This window comes from Haemorhous mexicanus, chromosome 1 (assembly GCF_027477595.1).
Source record: "Haemorhous mexicanus isolate bHaeMex1 chromosome 1, bHaeMex1.pri, whole genome shotgun sequence".
Classification (NCBI taxonomy): Eukaryota; Metazoa; Chordata; class Aves; order Passeriformes; family Fringillidae; genus Haemorhous; species Haemorhous mexicanus.
The window spans coordinates 66,237,199-66,250,391 of NC_082341.1; the positions used below are offsets into that span (position 1 = coordinate 66,237,199).

Consider the following 13,193-nt stretch of genomic DNA (forward strand, 5'->3'; position numbering starts at 1 on the left):
AATTGCCTTTGTAGAAGCCATAGAGCCTGTGGTCAGGTGGCTACTTGCTTACATGTCCCCTCTTCCCAGTGAAAGGATGCTTCTGCAAACATTCCTTATTTAAAAACAAACAAACAAACAACAAAAAAACCAAAACCCCAAAAAACCCCCACCAACAATCTGGAAATCTCTCTTGCAAAGGATAAACTTGTTCTTCCAGGACACAAGATTAATCTGATTGCTTTAAACTCCCCTGGCTTTATCTGGGTGCGTGAGACATCTAACTGCTACAGCCATGTACGTCAGCCTGCCAGACACAAAGCAGAGCTAACAACCAGCCTGCAACTCTTGCATATCTTTGACACTTATTCTTTCAGCCTTGAGGATGTTTTCTTGGTTAGTCAACTTTAAATCTATCTATTGTATATACAGTATTATTTAAAAACAGCACTCAAGCGTACAAGATAAACATGTGCCCCACAGAGTTACTAAACAAGAGAATAAATTTGCATCCCTGTGAATTTACTACTGCCATGTAGCTGCCTCCAATGTACAGAACAATACAAAACCAGAGTGCAGTGCCAAGTAAGTGAGAGGGCTTGTGCAGAAAAAGGCCAGTGCTCTAGACGCACAAAAAGAACTGTGCAATGGAGAAAGTCAGCAGTTACTGAAAATAGGGTCTGCCAGACATTAAATGTGTATATTGATGACAAAGAGCGAATTTTTTAATGAGAACAGGAAGGCTCTTGCACTTGGTATACATGGGAAGAAGCTGCAGATTAAAGGAAAGAGGGCAGCTCTAAATTTGCATTCACTACAGAAGCTAAATGTGAGCAGCATGAAGGGGACAGAGCACAAGAGCTTTGCCAAAGGTTCCGAAAGAATCCAGAAAGATTCAGAGCTCCTTGTGGCAGAGGAACCCCACATTGTACAGAAGAGTGAAAACATCCCAGGAACACGAGAAAGTCATGTTTCAAGCAGCCAGAAACAAAAACATCTCCAGGATTTTGAATGGCAAATTCAGCCAGAGCCCTTCTAACAACACATCCCAAAGAACAGAGAGTAGGATTTGTGCTCTGCCTTCCCTCTGAATGTATCCATCTCTGCACCATCTTTGCTCCGGTGCCCTTCAACAGCCCAGCCTTGCTCCCCATCCTGCCAAGCTGGCCTGGCACCTGGGCAAGGGACACACAGTCCTCTGGAGGCAGAGGTGGGACTCACTGCTGGCCACCATCAAGGAGAGCTACCAAAGGCAGAGCTTGGCTGTCTCTTTCCTCTCAGTGTCAACAGTAGTTCATGCCTCTCACTGCCCCTGCCTGTTGAATTTAGCTACAACAACAAAAATAATTGTAGGAATTAAATTGTCTTTGAGACTTTTGCTTCTGTGGGATTTGGTGGGAATTAGCCAAGACAGTGTTATGAGGAGGGGAGAAATGGGGGTGGGCATCATCACAACCACACACCCCTCATGTCCTTGGAATCCAAACTAAAAACACCCAGGCTCTTGAGCAGAAATACTCATGAAAACATTTAATAATGCTTTACCAAGGAGTGATATCAGTATAATTATCTGCATTTTATGGCTGCAGCACTGACTGGTCATGACACGCCTCAAGTCACCCATCAGATAACTAATCGTTCTGGTTCTGCCACTGTGTCTCCTGACTGCAAGTCAGCGCCTTACCAGTGGAATCACTCCAAACCACAGGCTGCACAGGAGGAAAGGTCTGCTGGAGTTAATATATTAGTATCTAAACACCAGCTATTCCATTTGCTGGACAGGACAGAGGAAAAAAAAATAAGATATGATAAAAACCATGAAATGCTATTCTCTGTCCAAACGGCAAGACCGGACTTTAACAGCTTCAGTGCACTTAAATTGTAAATGCATTTAATGAAAAGGTAACATAAGACCAAATTGTGTGCTTAAATTAAGAACCAAAGGAGTATCTCAAAGAAGACTGAACAAGAGAGAAGACAGGATATGAAAATCCAGCTTTCTGATCAGGTGTCTTCTCAAACTCCTGGAGCCCCCACTCTTAAAAAACTATGCTCTTCAAATCCAGCCATGCATAGCACTATTAAACTAAACTTTACCAAAGCTGAATTTCTACCATTTTCCTTTGTTCTCTTTGCATGTAAAAGAATTAAGTAACTGGCAGTTGCTCAAGAATAATTTAAATTATTCCTTATTTATTTTTAAAAGTCTCTTATTTTATCCCTTAGGTTTCAAACTCTTCATATCAGAATTAATTCTTACAAAGGGAAGAATGTTCCTATCATTGTAAGATGAATCTAAAAACAATTAGAAAATAAGAAGACATGAATTATTGAATGAACTTTTTATTGCAAGAAGTGATATGAAAGTGCAGCATGAATAGTTGGTTTATTTCTCTAATTGCATATCTTTCTCTGTATCTCTTCCTTTCTTACTGTTTTCAGGTAAAGATCAAGGATACAATTTCTTCCCTATTCCACCATAAAATTGGAGTCAAGTAATGCCCAGCAAGTCTTGATCTCTGCCATCAGTCTCCTACCTGCTGTCAGCCTGACATCTGTGGGCAGGAAACGTCTCAAACTGTATTCCATAAACTGTCCCACACTGCTGCTATGATTAGTCTTAAGACTGATGGTCCTCATAGGCAATTGCATTTCTAGTGACAACCACTGTCTGAGATGAAAGGTTTTGCAGTGTTTGTTTTGAGCTGCTGCATTGCTACCACTACAAGTTATTGCATATTAATGCAGTGTCAAAAGAAATACCATGTTGTGATGTCAGGACACAGCCTTGCCCTCATTTGGTAACCTCCTCTATCGAGGTATCAAATTCTACTTCCTGGACCACCTTTGAACTGGAGTAAAATAAATCAAGTGAAAGGACGCTGTCAGAAAGGAAAGACTTAAGAACACATGGGAACAGTTCCCCAAATGAATGCTCTTCTCTCTCTGCTACAAACATGTCCATATCCACTCTGATCAAGCAGGTAGGCTGGGTTAGAGCCACATGTAGCATCTTAGAGGGTCACACACTGTTTAGATAAGGCAGTGGTCTGACTAAGAGCCATGAGAAAGCCTCCTACAGTCTCTGTTCCAGTAAGATGGTTTACAGACAGTCATCAATCTGCAACTCCTCATACCCCACACCATCCTCGCCAAAACAGAAATGGAAAGTACAAAAAAACCCCCATAGAACCAAGAAGAGACACTTTAGTATGACAAATCTTTTCTAAACCAAATCACTTGGGTTTTCCAGCACAATACAGGCACAGGGGACTGAACACATCTGAGTGTAATTTCAGTTTCAGCTACACTGCTAATGCCAACTTTGCACAACCACAATCAAAGTTTGTTGTGCTCTTCACAACATTTTGAAGTCCTGAAGGAACATGTAAATAGAAATGCCTTCATTGAGCTTAAGTACATTGTCATAAGCCTTAAAATGCCAATCATAATTAAATTAAGGACCATTTATCCTACTTCCAATTGCTTTCCCAAAGAAGCAATCACTAGTACTTTACATGTTACCTTTAGCACTGGTCTCATCAGACAAGCGGGATTTTGTTGGCATGGTGGTTTCCCTCTTTGACCAAGGATAAACACCATTCCCTACTGCTTCAAGGCTCCAGCCCTGACATGCCAGACAGCTTTAAAAGCATGCAGAAGTTAACAAGGCTCAGGGCTCAAGCTTGTAAGAGAAAAAACAGCTACTTCAGGTCTTCACAGTGGAGGCCATGGGGTGCAAACACTGGCATTCGTCCCCTGCCACTGGTAGTGCAGTGCTCTTTCTCCTGCTGCTTCCCACTTTCAATTTCAGTGCAGTCATTTCAGTGAACAAAGCTCTTCCTGCACCTTCAAACCATTTTTGTGTATTTAATTGGTGCAGATCTGGGAGCAAAATGAAAACTGCCAGTCCCAACCTGACCAAGGAGCAGCATTAAATCTGGAATTCCAATTGAGTTGTCACGATACTTCTGCCAAGCTCTTACTAGGCAGCTCGACTGAAACCAGTAACTAAGTCATGATTTAAAACTGATGAAACACCTGCACTGCAGTGAAAAATTATGTACACACTGATTTCATGTGTGGTTTATACAAAACAGACTTCCTCTAGAAAATGTGGAGTACAGCTCATTCTGAATCTACTCTGTCTTATACATGCGCCAGGGGGTGCAGAGCCAGCACACATCCGTTTGCAGGAACAAAACACATCCCTCTAGTACTAGACACTGAGCCAGTGTTTACACACTGATCTGCTAATAAGGAGACCCGGGAATTCCAGAACACGAGATTTATATTTATTGCTATTTTACATTGCCACAGAATGTGCCAAGTTTGGGCACTTTAAATGATGAGGGCTGCTACTGCACATTCCCTTATCAGTCTTTCACACAACTGTGTTACTGAAGCATCCTGATAAGAATGTCTAAAATGTCTGCTATGTTTTAAAGCAGCAAACTCTTCCTTTTCAGCTCTGACCCAGCCATTTCAGTCAACAAAGCTCTTTCTAGTTTTTCAAAACACTTTCTACTCACTTAATGATTGAGATCATACTGCCTGTCTTAGAAACTGCAACTCCCCAAAATAATGCAGCACAGCTATTTATTCGTGGCTTGACGTGGTATTTTGAGGACTACTGTTTCACAAGATGGAATGAAACGTGAACATCCATCTTTTGACGAGATCCAAGTTCTGATCACGCTTCAGAACATCACACACAGAACATTAACGCACCTTTTAAACGAAGTAAATCAGGAAACTGTGCAACTAAAAGGACCAACTTGCCAAACCCAGCATATGTTTTTGCACTTGCATTTCCATTCCCAGGCTCACTCAGATCAGTGTATATATAGATAGGCATACATGTATGTGTGTATACATTCGCATTTGTTCTCAACCGCATCTCCCAGGAAAGTGCCAGTCAGAGGAAGAACAGTCAGGGAGTAAAAAGCCACTTCTACTATAATGAGTGAAAACAGTTTTATTTCTAGTCATTTTGGGATTGTCAAGGTCTTCTTTGATTGTTTCCTCTAAAACCTGTCTTCTGTAAGCTTACTCAATGTCTTTGAAAAAATATTTGATAGAAAACTTAGCTGGAATTGAATGTTAAAATACTAAATTATGAAATTCACCCATCCCTGCACTCATTTCATTCTGCAAGAACCCCACCTGGGAAGGAAGAAGGGAGAGGTGAAGTGGGAAAAGAACAGCAAATTAGCAAGGTTTCATGATCTAATTCAACACGCCAGCCCATTTTCCTGTCAGTCCTACACGTACAAACAGGATGAAAATCCTAAGTTTTTTACACTTTTATTCCTCAGTTTCACCATTTCTGGTTGTTTGCCTTGGTACTTCTGTCCCCTCACACAATGCCCCCAACTCCCTCAGGCTCCAGAGCACCACCTCCAGAACCAGGAAAGTCATTCACATGCAACAGAACGGGACCAAAGACACCCAGCAGGATGTGATTTTTCTGAGAGCAACGAGGCTACAGGCTATGAGCTGCTCAAGATCATCCCTACCACTTGGTACCTTCACTGCAGTCCCAGCAAGCCATCCAAGGCTGAGTGATGCTTGACAGCTTGTACAGAAAAACTGCAGGCAGTACCTGTGCTGGCTGCACAGCCGCTAGCACAGACTCAGGGGTTTGTGCCAAGCGGGCTCAGGCACTCGGAGGGTACCCTGCAGGGCCAGGCTGTACAGACACACTTGTTGGACTGTCACCAGCAGCACCCTGTTCAGTCTAATTAGCAAAACCAGAGAATATGTAAGGAGAGAAGCAGGGCTAATTAGCCAGAGCAAAGCACCTTGTCAGCTTGGGAATCTCTGCACAGGGCTTGGATGCACAAATAGATGTACCCATCGTGACTGAGCCTTTCTTACTCCCTGCAGTCAGCAGGTATTTCATTATGCCCAAGAACTACTTACTGCTGAAGCAACGTGTCTTGTCATGTGAGAGCAGAGTGGGGTGATTCCTCAGTTCTTAATGCTGCTTTTTTGAAGCAAAGAACTGCAGAGATTTTATATATCAACATACGATGCTTTCTCCCATTGCGTGTACTTAGATACTCAGCAGCCTTCCTTTGCATGATCTTTTTTGAAGGAAGAGGATCCTCTTATGGTTGCTGTGTATTTGTTTATTTCTATTTCCTTGTATAGCATTCTAGGTAGTTGAAAAGGAGAGGAAGAACACAATGCTGAGAATAGTTTCACTACTTCACTGTACCTTCCCCATCTCAAAATACTCTCCAGATGGAAAGAGTTTATTTGGAAGTAGGCAAGCAGAAGGCTGACTGAAGAAAAGTGATAATTACATTAGAATAATAACAACAAGAAAACCCAGAGCTAATGAAGCCTGACAGTTTCATTTAATTTAAGAAGAGACTTTACCCTATAATGAAGACATATAAAGCTCTACAGCTCTTTCTACGGATGCCATGAGGAGCAGCAGGACTGCTTACTAAGCCAAATCCCTTCAGCTGAACTGGTTTGACTGGTCAATGGTAACAAGAAGGAAGTGCTTGTACTTATATCTCCTTGATGGCTCTGCAGGCTATCCCTCAGGTTGAATTAAGATAGTTATACAGATGTTTTAATGGTTCTGGTAAAAGTAGAAAGGACCCTGGTGATTTGCACTGTGGAATTAATGGACATGTCTTAACTCAGAAATATGTTACGAGGACCTTCCTACTTCAAAAGGCAGCAGTACATGACTGAGTGGCTAAGAAACATCATTTTGTCTCTTTTCCCATAAAAATCTGACTCTTTAACAAAGTAAATTGCAGAGCACAGCTTTACTAGAAAAAAAAAAAAACCAAACCCCAAAAAACACCACTCCAAAACTCCTTTCAAACAACGTAAAATGGGCCCAAAACGTTTTAACTGTGAATATGAAAAGTGTCAGCTCCTCTAGTGCTCTTCCTGTTGCTCCACCCTGAGTGTCAAACTCCCTTTTACTTCACCAGAGGTTCATGTTACCTGAAGTTTCTTTTTGTCAGCTATTTACACAGAAATGATAAATCAAGCTGCTGAGAAGACAAGTTTTATCTGCCAGAGACACAAACTCCTGGGAGCTGAAGGCTTAAAGCACAATTTGCCCACTGCCTCCATTAAGGACACTTCTGTTGCAAGGATCTCCACAGCTCTGTTTACAAACGTACCCCTGTCCAGGAAGCTGACCTGCATTTTTCTCAGCTTCTTTCAACTGACACAGCTTTTCAAACGTTTTAGCAGCATTCATTGCAGTCCAAATGTTGGAAGTGAGACAAAGGAAATTTATAAATCACCATCCCAATTCTGACTGAAGGTTGCCTGGCACAGAAAACCACAAATAATGTTCCTCCCCTCATCTCATGCAGCCCTCACTCCCCAAACAGATTTCTTCTACTACTAGTGCAATAACTTGGTAATAAGTTGCACTACTGCAAAAAACTTTATTTGCCATTGTAGGGAGGGTTTTTCTTTTATTTAAAGAGCTGCCAAGAAAACTCATTAGAAATAAATAAAAAACAGCACCTCCGGTTTGCTTAGTCTGTCTCTAGTTCTGACACCTCAACAGGAAAAGAAGCTAAAGGCAATCCTGTCAACTTGCTTATCTTCTTCCTCTTGACCTTTGTGCCATCAGGTGCCTCTGAAACATTCATCAGTGTCTGTAGCTGGAAGCAGCTAAGCTGATTAACAACAAGAAACATAAAACTCACTGAGAAGGAAACCTGATAACATCAATACACCCTGTTTGAATAAAAGTATCTGATACTCCTTCCCAAAATATGCATCCATGGTCAACATGCCTAGCAGGCTGCAAACAAACCTGAAATAAATATGAATGAACAAGTTGTTCAGAATAATATTCTGCTAGAAAGGGATCATGATTCCTTTTAACTAACCTACCACTATCAGCAGCCTTTCCTTTTGAATGCACGCTCCAAAGAGAAAATGGGAAAAAACCTTCTCTCTAGGAGAGCTTAATTTATATTCTCTTCTTGCTGCTGCTGCTGCCACAAACATTATCAGCTTTAAGAGAAGCATTGGCAGGTTATGAGATACTGTGAGGGTCATCATGGGCGCAGCAAACCAGCTCACGAGCGATGCTAACTATCACAGCAGCACGAGAAAGCCACAGTGAAACACAAGAAGCGTAAGAAAAGTGGAAAGAAATTCTCACAGGCATGAGACATCTGTGTTTTGATCAGATTCACCCCAGAAACAACCTGCAAATAGTAGGGCAGCTTTCATGCCATGCTATAACCCTGTGAAGGCTGGGCTTGGTTCCCCCAATGCTTTTTCTTGGTTTCACTGGAAGTCTCTTGGACCAAGCAGAGTTGCCAACAAGGATCAGAAATTTCTCCAGCTGGCACCACCAAGTTAAAGATAAGAAACCAAAAGCTACAGTGCTGAACTACAGGAGATGCTTTTTGTGGTCTTGTGGACCACACTGGTATTGTGATCACTAACAAAGGCATAATTCACCTGCCTGCCTTGCTGCATTTACTCACTCCAATGCACTGTGCGCTAGGACTGCCTGGACTTCTCTAATGCCAAATCATGAAACAAAGCTGACAGCAAAAAGCTGGGGCAGCAGTTAAAGTGACTGCCAAAGAGAAATCTGTTTGCTCAGGCAAAAGCTGTTCTCAGTCCAAACATGGGAGTCATAATCTTACAGCCATTTGCTTGGAAGACAATGAAGGGAAAGCAGAACAGACTGGGAAACTACAGCTTGCCATGGTAGAGAAGAGAACAATCTTTGTGCCCAGATTTCTTTGCTCTGCAGGGTAAGTTTTACAAAGCTGACAACCAGTAGCAACATGTAGTGGCCTCAGGCATCATGCCTGCCTATCAAAGACTTGGATTTTAGCTCTGGAGAAATTACAGCTTCTCACTTCTCTGGAACCTATACTGGAAAAGAAGAAAGCAACGAGTAATGAATGACCTAACTAAAAATTATTTTAATACATGGATTGCATGCTATAAGCCATAAACTTAGGATTGCAGGGAGAACTGAGAGGAGATATGGAGAAAGAAAACATCATGTATTGACAGGAACACCATAGCCATAGAAGACAAAAGACAACCAGCTGGGGCTGCTACAACAGCAAAGTCATCTACTGGAGTGGTAGGGGCTAGCTACTGAATGGAAAGTATGGGTCCAGCAGATAAGCTCTGGAGACAAAAAAGGAAACTCAGTAGGTCAGGCTGGAAAAGACAGTGAGGAAAAGGCAGCTTAGGAAATCATGAGTTGAAGAGCCAGCCAGCAGGAATGTGAAGAGAAAGGTAAATCCAAGGAAGCTGCACAGATGTGAATAAAAAAGGTATTTGGTCCTCTGGAGCACTGGTGGCTTACAGCTTCATCACTGCACATCCTTCTGCAGGACTTGAAGCCACCCTGGCCACCTCTCTGCTGGGTAGCAGGTGCAAGCAGGTGTGGCCCAGCTCTCGCCTGCTGTCCCTGGGTGTCCATACAGTGATCATATGGGGGATTCCCCCAACAACCAAACAGCTCAGCTGCTGCCAGCTGCCAAAGCCAATCTGCCACCCATGCAGTCTGAGGATGGCTATGGCTTCAAGGCCGAGGGAGGGGATGAGCTGACCTGATGCACAGAAACTCCCACCACCATCATTCACTTTGCATCTCCACAGGCACACTTGCCCTGCCGGATTTCTGCAGCATCCATTTTAATCCAATGTACAACAGCTAAAGTAAACTGCCAAACTGAAGGCCTAGAGTTATGGTCAGAGACTTTTTTTTGAAGCCCCACAAGAGACTCGAACTGTTTCAGCTTCCTCTCCCAAACGACAGCCTTGAGCTGTTCTCGCCTGGCTGCCAGAAGCCTGTGACGTGAAATAAAAGCCAGGAAATATGACTTTCTGAATAAACATTTATTTGGTGAGAAATACTTCTGATTTTTTGGCAGAGGAATGGCAGAAACCTGAAGCCCTATGTATAGCATGCCTGCAGAGAGCAATTTCTATTTAAAGGGAAGCTGCAGCTGTCTGTAGCTCTTAATGAAGAATAATGCCTAGGAATAAATTACTGCTGTTTCTGAGAGACATTTCTCAAATTAAAGCAATTCTTTCCTTTTTCTCTCTCACTATAAATACCAAGTGGCATGTACTGGGCTGTTGTTTGGAAGAACGGACACATGCAGCTCTGCTCTTTTCTCAGCAGCCTGGTAATTTCCATAGAAAACCATGGGGTGATTTAGCATCCAGATACCAAAGCGACACAAAAGCAGAGACATCCAGAATCATTAAGTCTGCATGTGTCAAAGCTTCCCGTAGCTTTTCCAAGGTGTGCACAGCTCAGAACAGAAACCAGGCATCACTTCCAACCACACCACAAACACGGCCTTGAGGCTCTAGGCGTGGGAGATGGCCACTCACAGAAAAGCGCTATGAAAGGCTGGCTAACCTTCCATTTCCATCACTTGCACAAGCCTCCTCCTCCCCAAGGGGCTGCTGCAGTAGCAGGATGGGCAGGCAGAGAAGGTGATGCTCTGGGGAGAGGGTGTGCCTGGGCTGCAGCCAGCCTGGCCAGGCAGCTCAGGAAGCAGCACTGACATCAGCTCCAGGAGCTGTCGCTCCCAGACCCGTCGCAGCTCCACGTGCCAGGAAAAACAGCCAGCAGCCAGGAGGGGAGTGCATGGGAGATAGGACCCAGGGTAAAGGAAGCAAGGAGGGCCAAGGAACAGAAAAAGAAGGTGGCAGCAGCTCAAAAATGGGATGGAACTGGGGCTAAGCCATGTGCAACCACGGCCCCTCGGGACCCTCTTCAGAGTCAGCCCTTACAGCAGCAGGTTCCCCACTGAAGGCAGGGCATAGAAAGCCTGTCTGGGCTAGAAGTGGGATGTTTACTATCCTACCATCTGCAGTTTGCCCAAAATAACAGTTATAGATATGAGATCAACTGAACACGTTTCTGTTATTGACACATACTGGATTTAGAGATTTATTTTCCATTTCCCACAAACCGTGCCAGAGGTTTTCGCATAAGCCCAGAAAAAAAAAATTATGTGAAGAAATGCCTGCGAGTGAGGAACATGAAGAGTTTATTCATTGCTCCTGTTAGAATGTGTTTGTGTGGCTAGCACTCCAAAAAAGCTGTGGCATATGTTTTCCGGATGGAAAAAAAAAAACCTCAGGATACCTACATCCTACCAGAAAATGACAAAACCGTATGCTGGAATACACAAGGTAGCCTCCGGCAAGAGCAAAGTAGCCTTGTCTTGCTTCATTTTTACCCTTACTAAAATAAACGTTCCTCCTTAATGAACCCTCCTGACATCCCTTTCTCTCTCCCCAGAAGTGGAATATGGACTTGATTTGTACAAGCACTGCTGTTCCAGAAATGCATTTCATCCAAATGAAGAGAGCAGGAAAAAGGAAGCGAGAAATTTGTACTGTTTAGTAAACAGGCAGTTTCTAGGTGGATACAAAACACTGGTCTCAATTTACTGCACCCCTCCCTCCTCACACCCCCCTTCCTCTGAAATTTGCCTGGGTGGCAGAAGGAGGCAGCAGAAGGGAAGAAAACAGCTACCACTTGCAGTGGGAAAGGTTTGATCATTTTCCTCACATCTTAACATGACGACACCCTGCAAACAGGAAAGAGAGAGCAATATTTTTCAGTAAATACACTGTATGCCAGTACTTCCTTTCAGGAGAAATGCTGTACCTCCTCACCTCTGGTATTCTTGTCTCCCAAAGAGGTTAAAGGAAAGGAGAGGAGGAACCTAGCTGACTGTCTCTTTCTTGCAGCAGTGTCCTCCAAGCAGAAGCCAGGTGACAAAATACACTGTCAAGGAACTGTCAGAAATCTCTCCATCACCTACAAATGATTCCTCAAAAGGAACCAGTCCTGGATGCCAGGGTAAGAGCAATTCTCAAGAACACTTTTTCCCATCCATACCTGGTGAGAAGAGTACTGCTTTTTCTGCACTAACCCAGGCTTCCTGAGTATAATCAGGGTTTTGGCACCACAATAGCAGAACATCACACTGTGCTTTAAGAGGGCTGATTTTAAACTGTTTAGGATGGGGCAGAATGTAATGATCACACTGACAGCATCTTCAACAGATATTCCATCCCCTGCAATGGCTGATGATTGCCTCTTCAGTTTACCTGGCTGATCTGGCACACCACATTCCTTATAGGACCCAGCGGATGCTCTCCTTCATGTGAGGTGGTGCTGCTGTTGCAATCAGTGGAGGTGATTGCAACATCTTAAACAAACATCTCCTGTTATCCCAACAGCTCTGCATGCTAGGATGGCTGTTTATCACTACTACTACTACTACTACTACTACTACTACTACTACTACTACTACTACTACTACTACTACTTCTGCTATTATTATTATCATTATCATTAATATTATTGCTGTCCTCTCCTGTTCTAGGATGCCAGCATGCAAAGTTCTTGTGGTTATAAAGAAGCCTTTCAAAGGGTGGGAATAAGCTGATATGGCCACACCACAGGTACATGGACAGTGAGAAGCTCTACATCTCAGAGCCCCTTAGTCATCTTAATGAGCTACTAACTTGGCAGCTTAGTGGTAACTAGTAAGTAACAACTCCAAATGTTGGCTTTGTTAACTATTTCACTGTAGATCAAAGCAGGTGGGAATGGCAAGAGATGACAAAAAACTTCAGTGTCTTCTCTAATATTTATTTTGCAAGGGGTTTTTGGGAAAGCAGCACCACTTAGACTCTCTCTCAATCTGCTTCCCAAAGCCTGAACCAAAAGAGAAAAACAGAGCAAAGGAGGGCATCCAATTCTGAAGGAGCTAGAAGGCATGCTAGAAAATATATTTATATTTACTACATTAATGGAAAGTGCACCAACTAGTTTGCTCCAACTGGAAGAATCTTCAGCTTGTTTTATCACTGCTAATATCTTGAAGGACCACTGCATACTCTGGGCATAAGAATTAAATACTAACTTGCCTATCTTGGAAATCCCCATGGTTCTTTTGTAAGAAAAAAAAAAAAAAGGATTATTCTAAAGCCTGGCAGGCAGAGAACTCTTGTTTTCCTCTTTTTGTGAGAATGTTTACATTTGATCTGCATGTTTGCCCATTTCAACCCAGAAAAGCAGTGGGCTTCAAGAAAAAAAACAATGAACATAAAAATATTCATGCTTTCTCTTTAGCCATCCCTCATGGGAACGTTTTTTTGATTAATACCACAGCTGAATCAAGGTCTCAGTTGATTGACTGTGT

At 42.9% G+C, this 13,193-nt stretch overlaps 1 protein-coding gene across 18 annotated transcripts in view; it reads right to left on the reverse strand.

Moving 5' to 3' along the window:
* Nucleotides 1–13,193, reverse strand: part of ATXN1 (ataxin 1) — a 223,486-nt gene that overhangs the window by 78,635 nt on the left and 131,658 nt on the right. The window lies entirely within an intron of this gene.